The 21435-nt window shown below is 42.0% G+C and overlaps 1 protein-coding gene across 1 annotated transcript in view; it reads left to right on the top strand.

Moving 5' to 3' along the window:
• MARK1 (microtubule affinity regulating kinase 1) overlaps positions 1-21435 on the top strand; it is a 2314196-nt gene that overhangs the window by 66504 nt on the left and 2226257 nt on the right. The window lies entirely within an intron of this gene.

Genomic DNA, 21435 nt, shown 5'->3' on the forward strand with positions numbered 1-21435 from the left:
TTCTTGGCCCCCTCCTTTTCAACCTCTTCACCAATGGCCTACACACTGCCAGCAATCTCTCCCCTATCATACAGTATGCAGATGATTCAACTTTGATTTCCATTTCTGACTGTATCAATAACCTCCACCATATCAGTGGCTCTCCAACAGTCACCTTATCCTGAACCCCTCTAAAACTAAGCTCTTACTATTCTTACCTAAAGCTCTAGCCCATCACAAATCCACCTTTCTCGTATCCTCACTAAATGGCACCATCATATCACCAGATTTACACACAAAACTCCTAGGTGTCGTCATTGACTACCAGCTCAAACTAGACCTCCACATACTTCATTATATAAAGAAAACACACCACAAACTGGGCATGTTGTATAGAAACAGCAAATTCCTGACCTCTAACTCTAAACTACTGCTAGCCCAATCTTATCTCCTCCCTGCCCTCCTCTATGGCTCCCCTCTATTTTCCAATTTACAATATAACCTGCTGGCAAAACTAGACCAAACTTATAACAAAATTGCTAGATTTGTCACCAGCAGCCCCTATAAATCCCATCCCTGTTCTGCTCTCAAAAACTGCATTGCCTCGAATTCCCACACCTTCTGACGAAATGTCAGTTGATCCAAGCTTTCTGAATTCCAACTCTGACTGTACATTTCTGTCCAACCTGATCTCCTGGTACACCCCTCCTCGATCCCTGTGCAGCTCTGATAAACTCTTTCTACAAGTCTATGAACCCAATATTAACATAGGTAAAATACTTTATAAACACTCCATCTCCCTTATTTGGAATAATCTTCCACTACATATTAGAAGTCATACCTCTCTTCCTAACTTCAAACATGACCTTATTTTGTACCTCCATAACAACCCTATATGTACCTGTAACCATCCTACTTAACTCCTCCTTTTCCATATTCCCATTTCTCCACTAGACTTGAGACCTTTTTTTCCTCTTTCTTATCTTACTTTATCCAATCTGCTCTTCTTTCCATACCCTCCCTCTTTATATAATTTACTTTATCCTACTGCTCTTTGTTTTTCCCTCCTGTCTCTAGATCACTTCATTCCTCCTCTACTCCTATCTTCTTTTGCACTTTCTTTCTTCTGACCTTGTCTATAGCTATGTACTATTCCTTGGATTAAATTTATTTTCTTATCCATTGTATCCATAAGTTTGTTTTGCTCTTTATATTGTTAACTTGTCTCTCTTTGTATGTATTTGTATGTTTTGTTCGGGGCTTTTCCCCTTGAGTCTCCACAGAAAATGGGTAATTTCTTACCCAGTTGGACTAACCCGGTTAACAGATGTGAAATAATTTTTTTCCGTTTCCTAATTGTGTGTTTCTGAACAGTGTGCTGTGTGTCTGTTTGCTATAAGAGGGGATGTTGGTATCACTTCTTCTTTATCTGATATTTGTTATCTGATATTTAATAGCCTAGAGGGATTCCCCTGTACTTCTAGCCACAAAGTTTGAGAAATCATTTTATGCTCAACTCCTGAGAGACTTGCTTGGCTGCAAACATCTGCATTGGAAGCTGAAGCCAAGTGAAACTTGCAGTAGTATTTATTTTATTTATTTATTTTACATTTGTTGACCGGGCTAGTATAGCTGGATATATTTCCATTTTCAGTAGAGACCCGGGGAGAAAAGCTCCACACACATATACAAAGTATAAAATATTGTTACATGGTGAAAAAAAAGGATTAAACAACAAAATTAAAAACAGGTAGTTAATACATTCTTGAGATAAAAATACTGGAGAAATGTTACAGTAAAACAGAGTAAAGTTTAAGAGACCTAGAACAGATATAATACAGTAAGAGTTATGTATAATAGATAAAAACACTTGAGAAACAGTAGAGAGAGCAGAATACAGCTTAAGGCAGCTCAAAAATAGAATAGTAAGAGTTATGTGCAATAGATCATATGAGATATAATTATTTAAACACTAAGCTGATTAGAGTTTAGAAAGAGTCTGTCTTATTTACAAGTCAAAAGCATGTAGAAGTTTGGAAGTATGGCAAGAAGAGGAAGAAAGAGGGGTGCAGAGGATGGATTAGTCAGGGTTACTACAAGGGCATAGCCAGTGCATTTGGAGGTGTTTTCTATGTTTTTGTTTAAAGAGTGGCAAGGATGTAGTTAGTTAGTTCAGAGGGTAGTAGGTTCCAGAGTTTTCCTGTTGTGTTGGTAAACAGAGAGTCACCAGCTGCATTATTAGACTTTGTTAAGCTGGTAAGAAGTTTGCTAGAAGAACATAGGGAGTTCAGATTATTATATGGGACTATGAGTTTTGAGAGTATAGGGGTGTTATTGGGTTGGTAAAATATCTTGTGGGCAATTGTGAGTTGGGGGATAATCAGATGGTTTTGGAATTCGAGCCAATTTAGTTGTCTAAGATTTGAACAGTGATGGGTTCTGAAGGGACTGCCAGTAGCAAATCTAGCAATGTTATTATAGGAGGTTGCTAATTTGTTAGGGTTGGTTTTCTTAAGGTTGGTAAATATAGGTGAAGCATATAGGAGGGTTGAGATTAGATGGGAGTGAGCAATCTTGGCTCTGGCTGCTGAAGTTAAGAAGGGTTTTATTCTGTATAAGGAGCCTATTTTTCTGTTTACTGTTTTAATGGTATTGTTTATATGATGATCAAATGAGAGATTATTATCAATGGTTATTCCTAGAAGTTTAGTGGTAATGTCAGGGAGAATAACAGTACCATTATTTGAAGAGATGGAGAAGTCTAAGGGGGAAGACCTAGTAGTGGGTGTAAAGAAAAGTTTTGTTTTTTTAGCATTAAGAAGGAGACAGCGTTTGGAAAACCATGTTTCTACAGTGTTGAAAACATCTCGTGTAAGAGAATATAGTTCAGATGGAGAGGTTGATGAGCATATTAGTGTGGAGTCATCTGCATATTGAATACAAGTGGCTTGTGGAATTGCTACATGGAGATCATTAATAAATAAGGAGAAGAGAAGTGGTCCAAGAGTAGAGCCCTGAGGGACCCCAATAGTAAAAAGGATGAGACTTGATTTTCCCAGAGGACTGCTTGTTGTCTATTGCTGAGGTATGATGTGAACCATTTTAAGGCCAGAGAATCAAAGGAGAGAGATTCCAGAATATTGATTAAGAGGGTATGGTTAACCATGTCGAAAGCTTTAGAGAGGTCAATGAAGAGTGCAGATGAGAGGAGGTTTTTGTTACGGTTTCTATTGATGGTATCTGTTAAGGATAGAAGGGCAGCATTGGTACTATGAGATGGTCTAAAGCCATGTTGACAGTGTGCTATTAGGTTGTGTTGAGAGAGACGTGGCATAGAAGTTGTTTGTGAATGCATTTTTCCATAATTTTTGCTAGGGGAGATAAGAGAGCAATTGGCCGATAGAGTAATCATTAGAGTTCCCGCCTTTATGTAAGGGGATAATGTGGGAGATTTTCCAAATATTTGGGATGGTACCTTCTTGGATTGTCCTATTTATAAGGATAGATATAGGGTAAGCAATTTCCTTAGCTGCTTTTTGGAGAAATTGGGAAGGAAGTTGGTCAGCAGATGGAGTACATGGCTTAAGTTTTAGAATAAGTTTAAAGATGAGAGAAGTAGATATGGGTTATAGTTTGAATTTCGAGAAAGAGTGGGGTAAGTCAATGGGAATGCTGGAGTTTTCTGAGAAGTTGAGTAGCTAGAGATTGTATAGTGTCAGTAAAAAAAGAGTTGAAGGTATTGGCAGTTAGATGGGGAGTATTTGGATCTGCATCAAGTGGGGTGGGTGTTCGGGAGTTACCTGGGGAAAGGAGCTTATTAATGCAAGACCAGAACTGTTGGGGATTATTTTGATGAGTTTGCTGAAGTTTACAATAGTAGTTTTTTTATCTGTAGGTATAGCTTTTTTGTGCTGTTTCTAAGCTGTCTAAAATATAGGTGATCAGAGCTATTTCTATAGGTTCTCCATTTAGTCCAGACTTTGTTCCTAAGTAGAATTTGATTCCTAGTTTCATTAGAAAGCCATGGGGCTGGGTTAGACTTCATTCTAATGGAACGTTTGGGAGCATGCTTATCCAGGATAGATAAGAAAGCAGTGTTAAAATACTGTACTGCCTCTTCAAGTGGGAGGGATTTTAATGGGTTCCAGTTGCATGCTTTAAGGCCAGTTTGAAATAATTTTGCCTTAAAGTGTTTGGTAGAGTGTGCTGTTCTAATGATGGGGAGGTTTGGGAAGTCTTTCTTTTCTCTAGTAATGTAGGTCAAGGAATGATCACTTGCATCATCAGGCAGGGTTCCTATTTTGTAAGATTGTTTCACTTTGTTTATGAGAATCCAGTCTAATGTACTCTTTTTTTTTTTTTTTTTTTTTTTTTGTTAGGTTTGTTAATCCTGGTTGTAGAGGTTATAGTTTGGGTAAATCCATGGAGGTTAATATGAGAGGTAGGATTTTCAGCACTAACACTTTTCCAGTCCATGTTAGTCACCTAGTATTATTGTTTCTTGAGGGTAAGTAGAAGACAGCCAGCTAAGAAATGCCTCAATTGTAGTGATATTATTTCCGGGTGGTAAGTAAATGCAGATAATATATAAAGATTTGTTTATGTTCATTTGAAGCTTAGTAATGAGGATTTCTGCGTTGCTATCCTGGGTTGGATTAGATGGGAGGGTAGAGATATGAAGTCCATTTTTAAATAGAATTGCTACTCCACCACCTTTACGTTTTTGTTCGGTCTTGTCTCACTATATTATAGCCTTGGGGAATAATTTCATTATCTTTAGTTTCTGGTTTCAACCAAGTCTCAGTGAGGCAGAGGATATCAAAGGAGTGAATATCTAAGAGGGCATGAAGGTGCGCTACTTTATTATTGATGCTTTGGATATTAAGATGCCCTATTCGGAGAGAGCTATTGAGATTGGTGTGAGTTGTTTGGATTGTAGGGTTGGTAGGGCCAGGGTTGGGGTGGACATCGCCATCTTTCAAGATGGGATTATTTAGTTTTGTTCCAGAGTTGTATGTAAGGTAGGTTAACAGTTTTTTTTTTTTTTTTTTCTGAGGGTAGGTTAAGTTTAATGTGGGAGAGTCTATGGTATTTGGGTAGTAGGTAACTGGGATTGGAAGTTATGTTAGAATGTCTATCAAAGGATATGTATGTGTAGATTGCAGTTTGTTTGTGAGAATGGTTAAGATGGAAATAGTGCAGTTTTTCAAGGGAGGTAAGAAGGTAGGTTGAGATGAGAGTAGTCGAGAGTATGCTTGTAAGTGTTAGCTTGGTGAGATGAGGGAGAGGCATCTTGGAGAAGTTTGTAAAATAAGAGCGCAAGTGTAGGGATATAATAGGGAGTGATGTGAAGGGGAGGAAGATAAAAGGAGTACAGGAAGAGAAAAGAGGGGGATATTGTATGGATGAGTTAAAAGTAGAAGGATATGATAGGGGTACTCTAAGGAGTGGCTTATTGAAAGTAATTGTTAGAGGCAGGGGTGTGGTTAGAGTTTGTGGGGAGGAGTGATGTATGGGATAGGTTGGAAATGAGAGAGGGTGTGGTAAGGGAGGTATAAGAGTAGGACCCCTGGGGTGGGTGAGAATTGGGGGTAGGGGAGCGGAGTGAGTCCATAGGGCGAACGGAGCGGGTTACAACTGAGAGAGGCTGAGAGGCAATCAGTTATGGAGAGAGACTGAGTTCTACAGGCACAGGAAAGGTAAGAGACAATATATAGTTACTAAGTAGCAGAGAATACAAGGTGAACAAAGGTATAGCTGTGCTGGGGAGACAGTTACGTGAAACAGATTTAGAACAGAGAGAGAGGTATTTAGAGAAATTACCACAGGCAGGAAAGGAGGTTAATACAGAGGGGATAATTGAGGGGCCAGTAACAACAGTAGTGATAGTCAGAGGTATCTATGTAGTAATGCTCCCAGATTTACCTAGGATAATTCCCCTTTCAAGCAGGTATGGGATGGGGGTAAGTACATGAATAGAAGGTACAGGCACAGATAAGAGTCTGGCTGCTCTACTGGGCTAGTTGGGTTTTACAACCATTTAGAGAGGTTCAACCACCAGTGGGAGAAGGTATCCAAAGCCTGACCTCCGCTGCCCTCTAGTGGATAATGCAGAGCAAGCACTAACTCCACTGTGATAGTAGGAGACGGGGGAATAAGATAATAGAGAGATGGTAGGATAGGTAGTATTCTGTTAAGTACAAACTTGCAGTTTTAAAAGTACTGTATTTTCATTTGTTCTGTTTCCTAATTGTGTGTTTCTTAACAGTGTGCTGTGTCTCTCTGCAGTTAGTTCCCCACCCTCCCTCCCTGTTCCTGTGTTGGTGGCTCTGGAATTGCCCGCCCCTCCTGTAAGTCTGTATTAGAACACTCCTCATGGGTCCATCTCATTTGCTCACTTAACTGAGTACAGTGAGATCATATTATGAGTCTAGTGTTCACTCTACTTGATACAGAGAGAAGATTTGAGAAGGCCATCCCACTTAGGTTCTTCCTTCCTTTCTCCTTGCACTTAAAAAAAAATTTGAACTTTTTTCATTTGCTTTTACTGTATTTGTCTTTCCTCCTACTTTATTTTGCTTTTCTTAAAAGTACTCAATTTTATTTATTCTGCTGCATTTATTACTGCTTGGTAGTAGCCTGATTAAATTGTAACTGTTATTCTAAGTCTTTTGGTTTAAGCCCTTGGGCGTTTTACATTAAGAATGTTTGTGGTCTGCAGTGTTGTGGCAAAACAGGTAGCTTACATCCTTCTAAGCTGGGAATTGCTGATTGAAGGCCCAGTGTCTACTATTCTAAAAGTGTATTAGTTCTGGCTTGCGCACTTGGGCTTCAGGCAGTTATTCTACATTAAGAAGGTTTGTGGTCTGCACTCTTGTGGGAGGAGAGGTTGGATTCTACCCTTCTGAGCTGGGAATTTCTGGTCACAGTCTTATTGTGCCTGCTTATTTGAACTGTTTCTTTCTGAAATTGGTGCAGCTTGTTGCTGTAGCATAGACCAGATTCAGGCCTGCTGAATCTAGCATTGTTTGTATAACTTGAGCACTGATCCAGGCCATCTTTTTTGGAGAAGGTTCCCCTGCACCCTAGTTAGCAGGGGTGCGCAGTTAGAACTTGTCTGATTGAAGACTGCTGGAACAGGGCTCAGTTTTGAGCTTTTTTTCTGGTTAATTGGTAACTTGTTTAAATCAGTTTGTTCGTTTTCTATGTTTTTATATATATATATATATATATATATATGTGTATATATATATATATATATATATATATATATATATATATATATATATATATATATATATATATATATATATATATATATATATATGTATATATATATCTTTGAATGTAATAACTATAACTCTATACTTGAATGTTATGTTTAACTACCTCTTATATTGTGGAGCTTTTCTCCCCGGGCCTCTACTGAAAATGGACATGTATCCAGCTAGACTAGCCCGGTCAACAAATGTAAAATAAATAAAAATAAATAAATATATATATATATATATATATATATATATATATATATATATATATATATATATATATATATATATATATATATATATATATTGCACTTTATTCATCTGCTTTTACTGTATTTGTGTTTCTTCCTACTTTATTGCTAAGGGCATTGACTGCAACTCTGATCTGCGATATATAGCAATAAGTATCCTTTTCTGTGCATTTAAAGTGTGTTTTGAGTGTATTAGCTGTGTTTTCTTAAAAAAAAAAATATATATATATATATACTTGTTTCCCGCCTTTCTTAGCTAGTATAGTCCAGTTTTCAGGTTAGTGCTGAATTCAGGGCTGTGTTACAAATCTCTGTGTTTGCCCATACCTTACTTGGATAGAAGGAAGTTCTCTGTTCACCTGTGAGAAAGGGGAGCTGTGAGCAGCCTATCTGTCCCTGGAGGAGTGGTTTCAGCCCAGAAACTAGTAGTTTATTGGCCATTTTGGGCTAATTTCTCTTTCATTTCCCTGCTATAAATACCGTATCTGCCCGGTTTTGTGCTCCTGGCAGTGCCGGTTAGCTAGGGTAAAACTATTCCCGGCTGCACAAAGTCTCCTCTTCAATTTTTCCCTTGGAACTAGACAGACTTTCAACTTAAGCACTCGAGCCATTCTTTTCTCAGCCCGGCACTTGCTCAAAACTTATAGCAAGCACTTAGCACTAGACCCTCCTGTACTGTACAGAAGGATAAGGCTCTCTCTTCGACCTTGCCAGCCATCCAGTAAAACAGTTCACTTTACCTATTCAGGCGTGTCCAAAGGGCTGTTTCAGGTGTACTCTCCAGTCCAACTGGTGAATCAGGGCATTTTGAGGCAATGTTACAACTGCCTCATGTACACAGACAAAAACCCCTCCTCCTACCACCAAACACTAATACATGTGAGAGATGCAATTATACAGCCAAACTGGAGGCTAAGCGCTCTCAACTGAAGACTGGATCAGACAGTGGAGAGGAGAAGGGAAATACTTGCATCACACCACCAGTCTCATATAGACCCATTAAAGCAGCACTGGCAAAAACACACACAAATACATGAAAACATACTAGAGTCTCTAAATAAAAATCTGCAAAACCAACAGAGACCTCCAAAGCAAACATCCAAGCAAGTTCTACCCCCCCCAACACAAACCGTGAAACACATACTTCATAAAACCAGTGTGCCATGCAGTCACAGCCCTTAAGGCAAAATAACATACCCAACATACTAGTAATAGGTGACTCTATATAGTCAGGCACACTGACATCCCACTCACTAGGCTGAATAAAGCGAAGGCTACTGTTAGCTGCCTGTCAGGTGCCAGGATCTGCCACATAACACAAGCACTCAGGTCACTCCAGAACAAGTACAAATATGACTCTGTCATTGTCCATGTTGGTGTGAATGACCTGAGCCGTACCTCCCTGGACTACATGAAAAGAGACATGGAAGAGCTCTCTGGTCATGTAGCCCAGGCCGGTATGACCCTGACCCTGAGTAGCATCCTGCCCTCACCAAGAATGATACCTTGGTGTAAAGGAAAAATTCTCTATTTCATCAATTGGCTAAGTTTCTGGTGTCATTCAAAGGGGATCCAGTATCTGCCCGCCTGGGATGACAAGCTCGACAAACCACGCTGTTTCGCTAGAGACGGCTTGCACTTGTCACCCTTGGGCTTTCGAATACTGGCCAAGGCTCTTGCCACCCCCATAGTGCTTTCAAATACTGGCCAAGGCTCTTGCCGCCCCCATAGTGCCTTTTTTAGGCAAGGTTCAAAAGACAAACCCACTGCCGTAAATAGCACAAGTAACAAAAAACTGAGGGTAATGCTACTCTATGCCAAATGTCTAAACCTCAAAATGCATGCACGCGAGGCACTCCTCGGAATGGAGAAAATCAATATATATGCAGTAACAGAAACCTGTCAGTGAGGGGCACAGGTGTGGAACCCCTGGGACACATTTGTGGTTTCCTATCCACTCACCAAGGTTGCGCTTGAAGAGGATCAGCGACTTACTCTGACATGTATGGGAAGTCTGTTCCAGAATAAAACCAAACGTGGGAAATGCAACCAAACTGAAACAGAGTCAAAAGGCAACCACGAAACGAAACAATCACCACCAGGAAGTCAGCCAAAGCTCTTTATTCCAAAACCAAGCAGACAAGGCTGTCACCAGCCACGAAAAAACATGTAAACGCCTTAATCCTCTGATAATGGACAGTATGCGTTTTCGTCAGATTCTCGACTTCTTCAGACAATCAGTACATTCAATTAACACAGTATGTATAACGTTGACCATCAATTGATTAATTGAAATTATTCAACAGCTACTTTAACCTCTTTGCTAGGGCAGTCTCTGGGAGACAAACCTGTCTCCAACAAGTTTTGTTAATGTCTCTCATTAGATTTAGGCTTTTCGAGCAGGTAGTGCTCTAGGAGTTAGACTTACGGATGTGGAGCATCTCTGTTACAGCAGGATCCGAGATTGCCTTGTAAACTAGAGACAGATCCTCTCTAAGCAGTCTGTATGATACCAAGTAGACTGATGGTGATTTGAGCATGTCCACATAGGATAGGTTTTGGAGGCCATGGATTCTCTTTGTGAGGTATTTCTATGGCCTGTTCAGCTGGTGCAGGTATTTGGAGAGGTACATACCAAACTGGGCATTGTACTCAATTATTGGCCTAATGAGAGAGGAGTACAGAGAGGTGGAAATCATCATTTTTCTGGATGCAGTCCCTTTATTGTGAGCTGAATCAAGTAAAAGGATTTTTTGACTACTGCCACTACATGATGGTTGAATGTGAGGTTGTTGTCACCACTTGTGTGATTAAGGGGTTGCTGTTGATGTGGTAATCAGTAGGTGCTGTGTTTTTGCCGAATGGTATGATACATTTTTTTTGTTTAACTTAAGATCATGACTTTGGCACCAGTCATTTGCTGCTGTGAGAAACCTCTTGTAGTATGGTAATATCATTTGGGGAATCTCTGACAGCACCCAACGTAGTCGTCCATAAACTTGGTCAACCACAGCCCTTTTGTCTTTGCCTGAAACTCTTGAGAAGTAGATGCCAAACAGTAGGGGTCCCAGGACAGATCCCTGGGATAAACCACTAGTGATGGGTCTGCTGCCGAAGATGGAGGCATCTATTTTGACATTGTGGGTCCTATTGGTGAGCCATTTGGCCACCCACCTGATGAGATATGCTAACATAACTTGGCAAAAATCATTTTTGATGATGCCAAGTGGCGGATTGTGTCAAATGCTTTGGCCAAGTCAGGCTAAGCTGTATGTACTGACTTTCTGTCATCCAAGGCCTTGGTGACTCTCTCAAAAAGTCAAAGTGCTTGGAGATTGCCTATGTCCTTGTTTGAGGTTCATGATGAGACGGTCCATGGCTTTACAGATCAGACTTGTCAAGCTAATGGGGTGATATTTTCCAGGGTCAGTAGTGGCACCACCTTTGTGCAAGGGGATGACAATGGCAGTTGTCCACTCTGCTGGAATGAAGCCTCTACTTAGGCTGTGGTTGAGTAGGCGTAGCTAGATGTTCTTCGTGTTTCACTGTTGCATTCATCACATTTGGGTTATCTGCCTGCAGGCAGCCCTCAGCCGGCCTGAATACCAGAGTCTTGGATTCCTGTGTCAGATGCCATCTCTTCTTCCATGACGTCAGGTCGTTGGGGGTATAAAACATGCAACCGACGCCATTGCATCGGTCTTTCTTGCCGTGCGGTGCCCGAAGCAGAAGCAGTTCGCAAGTGCCGGTCGACTCCTGAAATTTGTGTTTTCGAGTTTCAAAACCGAAGTCTTCAGAAAAGCCAAGTACCCCGTTTGGGATCCTTTTTCTTGCTCTTAACCTATGTCAGTAAAAGTTAACAATTGTATTACCTGTGGAAAGCAAATACCTCATAAAGATTTTTATTCATACTGCATTCCTTGCTTAGGCCCAGACCACGACGTCCCTCGCTGTGTGTTTTGTGCCTTATTCAACCCTTGAACTATTCGTCGTCGGGCTATATTTGCAGCAAATTATTTTGGAATTCTTTATAACTATCCAGCAATGGCTTCGGTAAGCCATCCAACTACCGTTATCCCGAAAAAACGTAAGGATAAAGACAGAGACCGCATAGGTCCAAAACTACCAACGACACTTCCATTAAGCTAGTCACCAATCCGCCGGTACTCAGTGAGGCGCTTTGGCAGTCCCTGATACCCACTACTTCAGATTTGCAGGCCTCTACTGAGACCCATTCGGAGATGCTTCTTTGACTATGGAACCTGCAGATGTATCTACCTTGGATGGGTCCACAGCCACTGTGCAGGCACCGGCTTCTGAGAGCGTATTCAGGCCTACAGACTTGCATGTTAAACCAATGCCACCTTCTTCATCCAGGCCTAAAACTCTCGCAACACGCCTAGAAAACCGACATCCAAACCGCATGGGTCAGCCCCATGTGCCTAAAAAACAAATGCTTAGAATGGCTGAAGACCTTATTATCTTAATTAGGGGAAGCCAGCCTTCCCCCTCTAAGAGACCTAGAACTGATTTTCCTTCTGATTCTTGTGATCATGAATCTGACATTTCTGTTTGTTCTGAGTACCAGGATTTGCCCTTATCTACCTATGAGGAGTCTAATGCAGAGGATTCCATTCCATCTGCTTCCCTTCCAGAAGATTTTTCTTTTGGTGAAACCGTGCATACTCTTAGGGAGCTTTTCCGCTGGGAAAGCCAGGATTATTCTGACTCCAAAAAGAGGCTTAGGGAATTCTTACTACTTCCTCAACACAGGCTTTTAGCTATCCCTCCTGTTCTGGACATTGTAGGTGATGCTTTCCTGGAATCTAGCCTTTCCCCAGACACCTTACCTCCAGCTCTCAGTAAACCAGACATGTATTACAGTGTGCCTGAATCTCACAAGTTCCTGTTCAAGAATCATACTGCTGATCCAGAGACCATTTCACAAGGACCATAGGGCATTAATGCTATTCCTGCCAAAAGTCCTACCCCTTCTGATAGAGATTGGACAGATGAGGTAAAAAAGTAAACACGTCTGTTACTTTGGCCATTAGGGCTTTAAATTGCCAGTTTTATATGTTAAAGTAACCAGCAGCATATTATGGGGCTCTTAAACAGAAAATTATAATTCCTGACTGTCCTGAACGCAAAGAATCACAGGATTTAATGCATTCTGCAAAACAAGTTGGTAAACATACTTTGCAATATGGTTTTGAGACTCTAGAATCGTCTTGCAGGGCTGCTGTCACTGGGTCTGTACTTAGAAGGCATGCTTGGCTTAAGGAGCAAAACTCATATGTTAAAGCTAAATTACTGGATGCGCCCTTAAACTAAGACTCCCCGTTTGACAACAAAGCAGAAGTTGTCCTCAAAAAGATGGAGGAGAAAGCTAAATCTATGCAAAATGTTAAAGAATTCCTGTAAGTACAGCCTCCCAAATTTAGTAGGCATTGGCCTTCAAAAGAATTGGTCCTTTTCAGTCTCTTCCAGGCCCATTCAGTCCAAACCAGGGTTGCCAGATTTCCGACCGGCCAGGTAGGGGCAAAAAAAGTTTCACAGCAAGGGAAGACTAATGCGGAACATCAGAGTTCCGCATTAAACAAAAGTAGCTCTGTGTTTGTTTGTTTGTTTTTTTGATTAGACCGGGCAAATCAAAAATAAATAAACACGGAGCTACTTCTGTTTAATGCTAAACATCGCAGTTCCGCATTAAACAGATGTAGCTCTGTTTTGCGTTTTTTTTTTTTTGATTGGCCCGTATCTCTTATCTTATCTCTTATCCTCTTTTGCACTTTTTCTTCTGACCTTGTCTATAGCTATGTACTATTCCTTGGATTACATTTATTTTCTTATCCATTGTATCCATAAGTTTGTTTTGCTCTTTATATTGTTAATTTGTCTCTGTATGTTTTGTTCAGGGCTTTTCCCCTCGTCTCCACAGAAAATGGGTAATTTCTTACCCAGTTGGACTAACTCTGTTAAATGTGAAATCATTTTTTTATGTTTCCTATTCCTATCTGTGTGTTTCTGAACAGTGTGCTGTGTGTCTGTCTGTTATAAGAGGGGGTGTTGGTATCACTTTTTTGTTATCTGATATTTAATAGCCTAGAGGGATTCCTCTGTACTTAGCCACAAAGTTTGAGAAAGCTCCGTGTTTAGCGATTTTTGATTGGCCCGTATGCCGGTATACTGGCCAATCAAAAAAAAAAAAGGCAAAGCAGAAGCTGCCCGGGATTTAAACCAGCAGTGCGGGGCTCGGGATCAGGCTGTTGATCCTGGGACAGTCCCGCCCAAATAGGGACGTCTGGCAACCCTGGTCCAAACCCAGGAACAGCAGACCACCTATAGTCTCAGGCTACGCACAGGCCTAAGCAGTGAGGGGCTCCCACTTCCAAAGCAGGGAGTAGTAAGGCATCCCCTTAGGAGGAAAGCTCGCCCTGCATGCAAAAAACTAGGAACTCATTACCCAAGACAGATGGGTTTTGAATATAATTTCCCCAAGGATAAGATTCTACTTCCACACACTACCAACCCCAAACGGTTGGTCGGACCTACCCCCAAATCAGTGAGCAGAGGCCCAACGGCAGGTTTTCTCTCTCCTAAGTATCAGGGCTATTCAGCCTGTCCCAGCAAAAGAAAGAGGGCAAGGTTTTTATTCAAGACTTTTCCTGGTACCCAGAAAAGACAGCTCCTGGCATCCTGTCCTGGACCTCTGTATTCTAAACACCTTTTTGGTAATTCCAAAATTCAAAATGCTAACACTTCAACAGCTGTATATGCTAGGCAAAGATGCCTTTGTTGGCAACTTTAGACTGAAAGGAAGCTTACCTGCACATTCCAATAATGGAATCTTGCAGGAAATACCCACGCTTCAGGGCAGGCTCCATGTACTCAGTTCTCTGCACTTCCTTTTGACTTATCTACTGCACCCAGGGTATTCACAAAGTGTGTAGCTCCAGCCATTGTATTTTGCAGGCAGAGAAATATTCAGATATACCCATACTTGGATGATTGTCTTATTTAGGCAGAAAGCCAGGACTTGCTTTTAAAACATCTGGCATTTGTAAAGAAACTTCTAACCTCACTGGGGTGGGGTACACCATAAATGAAAAAAAATCACACCCACTACCCTGCTAACAGATTGTATTCCTGGGAGCAAGCTTGAACACAACTTCCCAGATGCCTTTCCTCACTCCAGAGAAACAAGTTTATTTGACAACCTCCTTTAAACTACTGGCCACAAAGACCCAGCTGTCTGCAAGGAAAATTCTGCAAGCCCTGGGGTTCATGGCCTCTTGCATTCTACTAAATCCATATGCAAGACTGCATATGAGGAAACTACAATGGTATCTAAAAAGCCTATGGTGTCAACATTCTTAGGACCTGGAATCAATTATTCCTATCATTCCTTGTATCAAGACAGAGTTCCTTTTGGTGGGCAGAGGCCTGCTACCACAACAAGGGGCTCCTTTCACTCTACCCCCTGCCGCCCAAACCCTAACAGATGCATCAGACTATGCATGGGGGGCTTACTTGGCAGGGCAGTGCTTTCAGGGCAAATGGTACCTGAGACAGATGCACCTGCATATCAACCAAAAAGAAATATTAGCTGTACAGAATTCCCTGACAGCCTTCATAGACCACATTCTTCCAAGACAATTATTGGTAAAGATAGACAACACCACAGTTATGTGGTACATAAACAGGGGGGAACCCACTCGTACCCTCTCTACAGACTAGCCATGGCTCTGTGGAACACAGCTTTGAGCTACCAAGTGGACCTACAGGCTCAGTTCGTGCCAGGCAAGCTAAATTCCCTGTCAGACGATCTAAGCAGAAATCTCATGGACCCACACGAATGGAAACTGGAACCAAAAATATTCAACCTTTTGAGGAACAAATGGGGGACTCCAGAGATGGACCTGTTTGCCCCCACAGAACTACCAGTTGGACAAATACTGCACAAGGACTTCCCACAGTCAAGCTTGGAAAATGGATGCCTTGTCCTTTACCTGGGAAAGCCTCTTGGTTTATGCCTTTCCCCCTCTGCCTCTCCTCTCGAAGGTTCTGCTAAAGATCAAACGGGACAAGTCGAGGACAATACTGATTGCACCAGACTGGCCACGCCAACACTGGTACCCCCTCTTGCGCAGTATGACACTGCTGGAACCATGGCACCTGCCTCCAATCCCTTTTTTGCTGTCCCAGCAGACAGGCCAGATTCTGCACCCTCAGACTCAAACCCTGAACCTTGCAGCCTGGCTAATTCCTTGAGCTCTCCAATAGCATCCCTCAGTAAGCAGGTACTAGATGGCATTCTGGAGGCAAGGAGGCCTAGCAATAGAAAATCTTAAGCTGAAAAGTGGAAAAGATACTGTTCCTGGAGCCAGACTCAGGGGATGGGCACAATGATGCCCAGCTTACCTCATATACTTCAGTACTTAACCGAAATGCTCCACAAGGGCCTATCCTTCTCATCAATTAAAATTCGTGCCTCTGCCATTTCAGCACATTATAATACTGAACCACCCCTTTTCTTTCACCCCCTGCTAAAGAAATTCCTCAGGGGCCAAAAATTTAAGACCCCCCCCCCCAGGAGAGCCCCTACTCCAGCCTAGGACCATAATTTTGTATTGGAAAATTTCACTCTCCGTCCTTTTGAGACAGCTGCAACTGCAGAGTTGAAATTCCGTTCTTGGAAAACAGCCTTCCTTCTAGCTATCACTTCCAACAAGAAGAGTGTCTGAATTACAGGCCCTCGTGGCAGTGGAGCCCTTCATTATCTTCCATGCAGACAGAGTTTCCCTTGGGACCAATCCTTCCTTTAAGGGCCACACTAGACACCACCTTGGGCATAATCAGTCCATTCATTTGCCTACTTTTTTCCCGAATCCACAAAACAAAGGAGAATGGATACTGCACTCTTTTTTTGGATGTGCACAGAGAACTTAGATTTTATTTGGACAGGACTAAGCCTCTCAGAAAATCTGAACAGCTGCTACTTGGCTTTGCTGCAGGAGCAGAGGGGAAGGCCATTTCAAAGCAAACCATTTCTAAATGGATAGCCCATTGCATTCATTTCTGCTATAAGCACCATAGAAAACCTACCCCACAGGGGATAAGATCGCATTCCACCAGGGCTGCATCTACCTCTACAGCCTTTCTCAGAGGTGTCCCTACCAGGGGCGTCCTAGAAACTGCTACCTAGAGCTCTGTACATACCTTCACCAAGCATTACCACATGCCTATTTTTTCTAAATCCAGAGCTGGTTTTTCCACTGCAGTCTTGCAGGGCTTAATAGATGGCCGTAATGCTCTCCAACTTCCTCCTCCCTTCCTTAGCTTTGGCAGTCAACACAAATGTGATGACTGCAACAGTGAAACACAAAGAACATAGTACAGTTGTGTACACTTACCATAAATGTAGATGTTCGAGTGTATTCACTGTTGCAGTCCTAGTTACCCTCCCTCCAGCCCCCTGACCTCTCTTTGCTCTACCTTTCCTTGTTCTTTGGTGTATTTAAGGTTTCCGGTGTATTTGCTTTTTTTGATGGAGGGGTACCATAACATATATAATTGCTTCCCATTGTGGGGGCACCTGACATCTGGGCAAGAAAAACTGATGTAATGGCATCGGCTGCATGTTTTATACCCCTAATGACCTGATATCATGGAAGAAGAGACAGCATCCGACGCAGGAATCCAAGACTCTGGTATTCAGGCTGGCTGAGGGCTACCTGCAGGCAGATAACTCAAATGTGATGACTGCAACAGTGAATACACTCTAACATCTACATCTATGGTACGTGTACACAACTGTACTTTCTTGCTGGAGATGGTGCAGAATACAGCCTGGGATACTATCAGCTCCGATGGCTGCTGTGTTTTTTTGCCTTGGATAGGGCCTTTAACACTTGATCTACAGAGATGTGAGGTGCGGGACAAGTATCAGGGATGTCAAATGGGCCTGGGAGGGGGCCAGATGGGTGAAGTTGGTGCTGAACCTATTTGCTAGCAGGTTGGCTAAGTCGACAGTATCAATGTAACAATTGAGTACTCATTTGGAACCAACTTGGGCTTTGCCATGGAGGTTCCTGATGTAACTGAAGAAGGCTTTGTGGTTTCCTTTTGTTTCAGAGGCTAGTTTTGATTCATAATTTGCTTTGGAGGTTTTCACTAGTGATCTAATTTGCTTGATGAGGCTAAGGAAGGAGTTTTTTTCCAATTTGGAATGTGTACCTTTTTACCCTTGGACAACAGTTTCTTCCTTTTGTTGTAAAGCCTTTTGATAGAGGATGTCCACCAGATAGGTTTGTGTTTCCTTGAGGAGCTAGTTTTATTTCTGTTTGGTATGGCTAAGTTCATGCAGTTGTACAGGTGCTTGTATACTGCATTGGCGTACTGTTCAGCGTGGTAGTCTGCATCCTCTGAGGGGGGCTGCAGTGTGAAGATACTGATACTCTCCCTTAGCAGGTTGTAGTTGGCTTTTGAGAAGTTTTTAGCCTTGTTACGACTGGGGAGACTGTTGGGCAGGATAGAAACTTTGAATGAAATAGACAAATGGTCTGATCTCATCAGTGAAGAACTTACTGTGGGAGTGGTGCAGTGGTCACCCACATTGGTGAGAATGAAGTCCAGAATGTTATCTCCCCTTGTGGGGGATGAGACGAGCTGGTCTAGTGCATTAGAACTTTAAGTCAAGGAATCGTTGGGTGAGTGCATTAGTGCAAGAATAGTTCACTCAGTCTATGGTGCGGTAGTTGAAGTCACTAAGGATCAGGGTGTTAAGGGGTACCTTGATGGAGTCAAGTAGGTCCATATAGGAGGAGTAGGTGTCCTGAATCATGGAAGGGGTCTGTAGCTGGCTGTACCTTGGATGGGTGTCTTGTTGGTTGTACCTAGAGTAGTTCTAGTGCATCAGGCTGGCAAACCAGGCTGGTGGCGTGCTCGTCTCTAATGAAGATATAGATTCCACCACCCTTAGGCTTCCCAACCTCATTTTGGGGTCGGAATGTGTGGAATGAGGTATAGCCTGGTAAGGCAGGGGTGCTTTCTCCAGCCTTGAACCAAATTTCCGTGACTACACAGATGTCTGCATCTTCCAGTGTGAGGAGAGCTTCCAATGAGTACATTTTCAGGTTAAGGCTCCTAGCGTTATGCAGCATAACTTTGTTTGCTTTTTGACAGATCTTTTATGTTGGAAGATTTGTGTTTGGGACATTGCCTAAAAAAGGCACAGTGGTAGAAGCAATATCCTTGGCCAGAATCTGGAATCCAAGGGGTGACAGGTGGAGTCATCTCTGGCAAAGCATCAAGGCCTGTTAACCATGTCATCTCTGGAATACAGATACTGGATTGGATTGGATGGGACATAGGATTTCCTCTGTGGCTCTGCTCGGCAGTGGCACAGGAAAATAATTTTCTTGGGTGGCAAAAGCCAGGGTACCTTTTTGGCTGGGCTTGTATAGGCCCCAGGGCCGATAGCCTAGTACTTACCTATGGATCCCCTTGGAATGACACCAGAAACTAAGCAAGTTGTTGAAGTCAATTATGTTTTGTTAGCATTGTATCATTCTTGGTGAAGGTAAGATGCTTCTTGGGGATAGGGTCATACCTTCCTGGGACACTTATTACGAGACCTCAATCATGTGTCTCTTCATGTAGTCCAGGGAAGTATACCTCATGTCATTCACACCAACATGGACAATGACAGTCATACTTGTATCTGTTGTGTAGAGACTAGTGTGTGTGTGATGTGGTGGATTCTGTAACCTGACAGCTGACTGTGACCTTCTTGTCCAGCCTGGTGAGGAGGGACATTGGAGTGTCTTACAATTGAGTCACCAATGACTAGTATGTTTGGTTTATTGTTATGCCTTATGGGCTGTTTTTTTGAGATATTGGTATGTTGACCACTGTCTGTGATGTGTTTGGTGTTGTGTGTGGAATGTTTGAGTGTGTGTTTTGTAGGTATCTGCTGCTTAGGTAAGCTTTTATTGAGGACCTCTGCATAGGTAGGTGTGTGTTGTGCATGGTTATGTGATGCAAGTGGTGTGGTGTTTGTGCTGGCAATCTCCTCTTTATAAGGAATACTGACTGTGGCGCAAGAAAGTATGGATTCCAGGTTACTGATTTAGATGCTTTTCTCGCAGGTAGAAGAATTATGTGCTAGGAGAAGAGGGTTGTCTGTGAATGTGAGGCAGTTGCTACACTATCTCAGTATGCCCATGTCGACCAGGCTGGCAGAAGAAACTGATGGGAATTGCCCAGATAGTGTTCTGAAAACTTGGATGGACTTGCGGAGAGAGGGTTTTGATAAGGTTTTGTCCACAAAAACCTTCTTAAATGTAAATTAACTGACCAGAAGCCCAAGTGCTAAAAAACAAAACTTAAGAGACTTCAGAATAACAGACAAATTTATAAGGCTACTAACCAGCAGTAATAAATGCAGCATAATAAAAGCACTTGAGCAATTAAAAGTGCAAGCAGCTAAGCAAAAAAGGTAATAAAGTAGGAAGAACACAAAAATACAGTAAAAGCAGCTGAATAAAGTGTAATTTATTTTTTTAAGTGGAGAGGGAGGAAACTGAACATAATCCAAGATTAAGAAACTAAGGGGGTTGGTGTTCCCAAATGCTGTCTCTGTATACAGTAGAATGATCTGATGAGACTGGGAGGAGTGTCCAAAATCAAAGGAGCAAGGGGGTAGTCCTTCCCAAGTGATCTCCCTGTACTCAGTGAGAAAAATGAGAAGGGACTGGGAGGAGTGTCTAAAATCAAATTTACAGCAGGGGTGCACATTTCTAAAGCCACCAAGTTTAAGAATACAACATTTGCGCAGGAGGATGGGAAACAAAATGCAGACAGAGGTGAGCAATATTCAATCAAGCAAATAAATGCAGTAGTTTTGTAACTATCACTGAAACAGATCAAGTGCAAAAAAGTATACTTGTATCAGCTTTGTTTATCCAGATGGATTTAGAATCTATCACAGCCAGGCTACAAGGAGGCAGTTCTGATACCGAACACAGTCTCACAGAAGTGTAAATATTTTTATACCAGTAGTATAAAAGAAAAGCTAGACCCTCAGGCAATCAAACACAAAAAGCTGTCTGACCAGTCGTTCACACCGTGGATGAGGTGGCTTCACAGAATTTAAAGCAATCCCCCACTCTATTTTGTTATGCAGAATTTTACTTTCATACTTTTCCTTTTGTGTGTGGTTAGGTTTTGCTTTTGTTTGTTCGTTTGCTTTCTGTTTTCAGTTTTGTACTGGTTGCTTTCATATTTGTGTGTTGTGTTTTGGTTTCTTTTGTTGTTTCTTTTTAGAGGGTCCATTGGTGTTCATTCACAAGTTTGTTACTGTCTTGAAACATCTCTTAAAACAGTTGCCTAACCAGTGAATTTACTTGGTAAATGAAAAAAGAAATACATTTTTAGTAGCTTGTATAATGAGACTTGTTTAGGCATTTTGGAAAGGTATCGCGTATTTTACTTTAGCCAGACATTCTGTTTTGCAGCACAGTGACCTCCTGTTGATAGTTGCATGATGTTCATCGTGCATACAGCTGCAGTAATCACAGATGGGTTCTCTGCCGTCAGGCGGTCCCTCGGTCGGCCGAATTCCAAAGTCTAGGTCTGGCGTCGGTTGTTGTCGCTTTCTTTCCTGACGTCAGTGCGACAGGGGTATATAAGACACAGCCGACACCATATTCTTCAGTCTTTTTTGCCGCGCGGTGCCCGAAGCAGAAGCAGTTCGCAAGTGCCGTTCAGCCAGCTCCTGAATTTACGAAAAATTGGAAACAAAAGTCTTCTTTAAAGCTAAGTACCCCGTTGGGGAAACTTTTCTTGCCTCAGACCGATGTCAGAAAAAGTTAACAATTGTATTTCTTGTGGGAAGCAAATACCACATAAGGATTTCCATTCCCTCTGCATAC

Source organism: Protopterus annectens, chromosome 1.part0 (genome assembly GCF_019279795.1).
Source record: "Protopterus annectens isolate FY-2018-M chromosome 1.part0, PAN1.0, whole genome shotgun sequence".
Classification (NCBI taxonomy): domain Eukaryota; kingdom Metazoa; phylum Chordata; order Ceratodontiformes; family Protopteridae; genus Protopterus; species Protopterus annectens.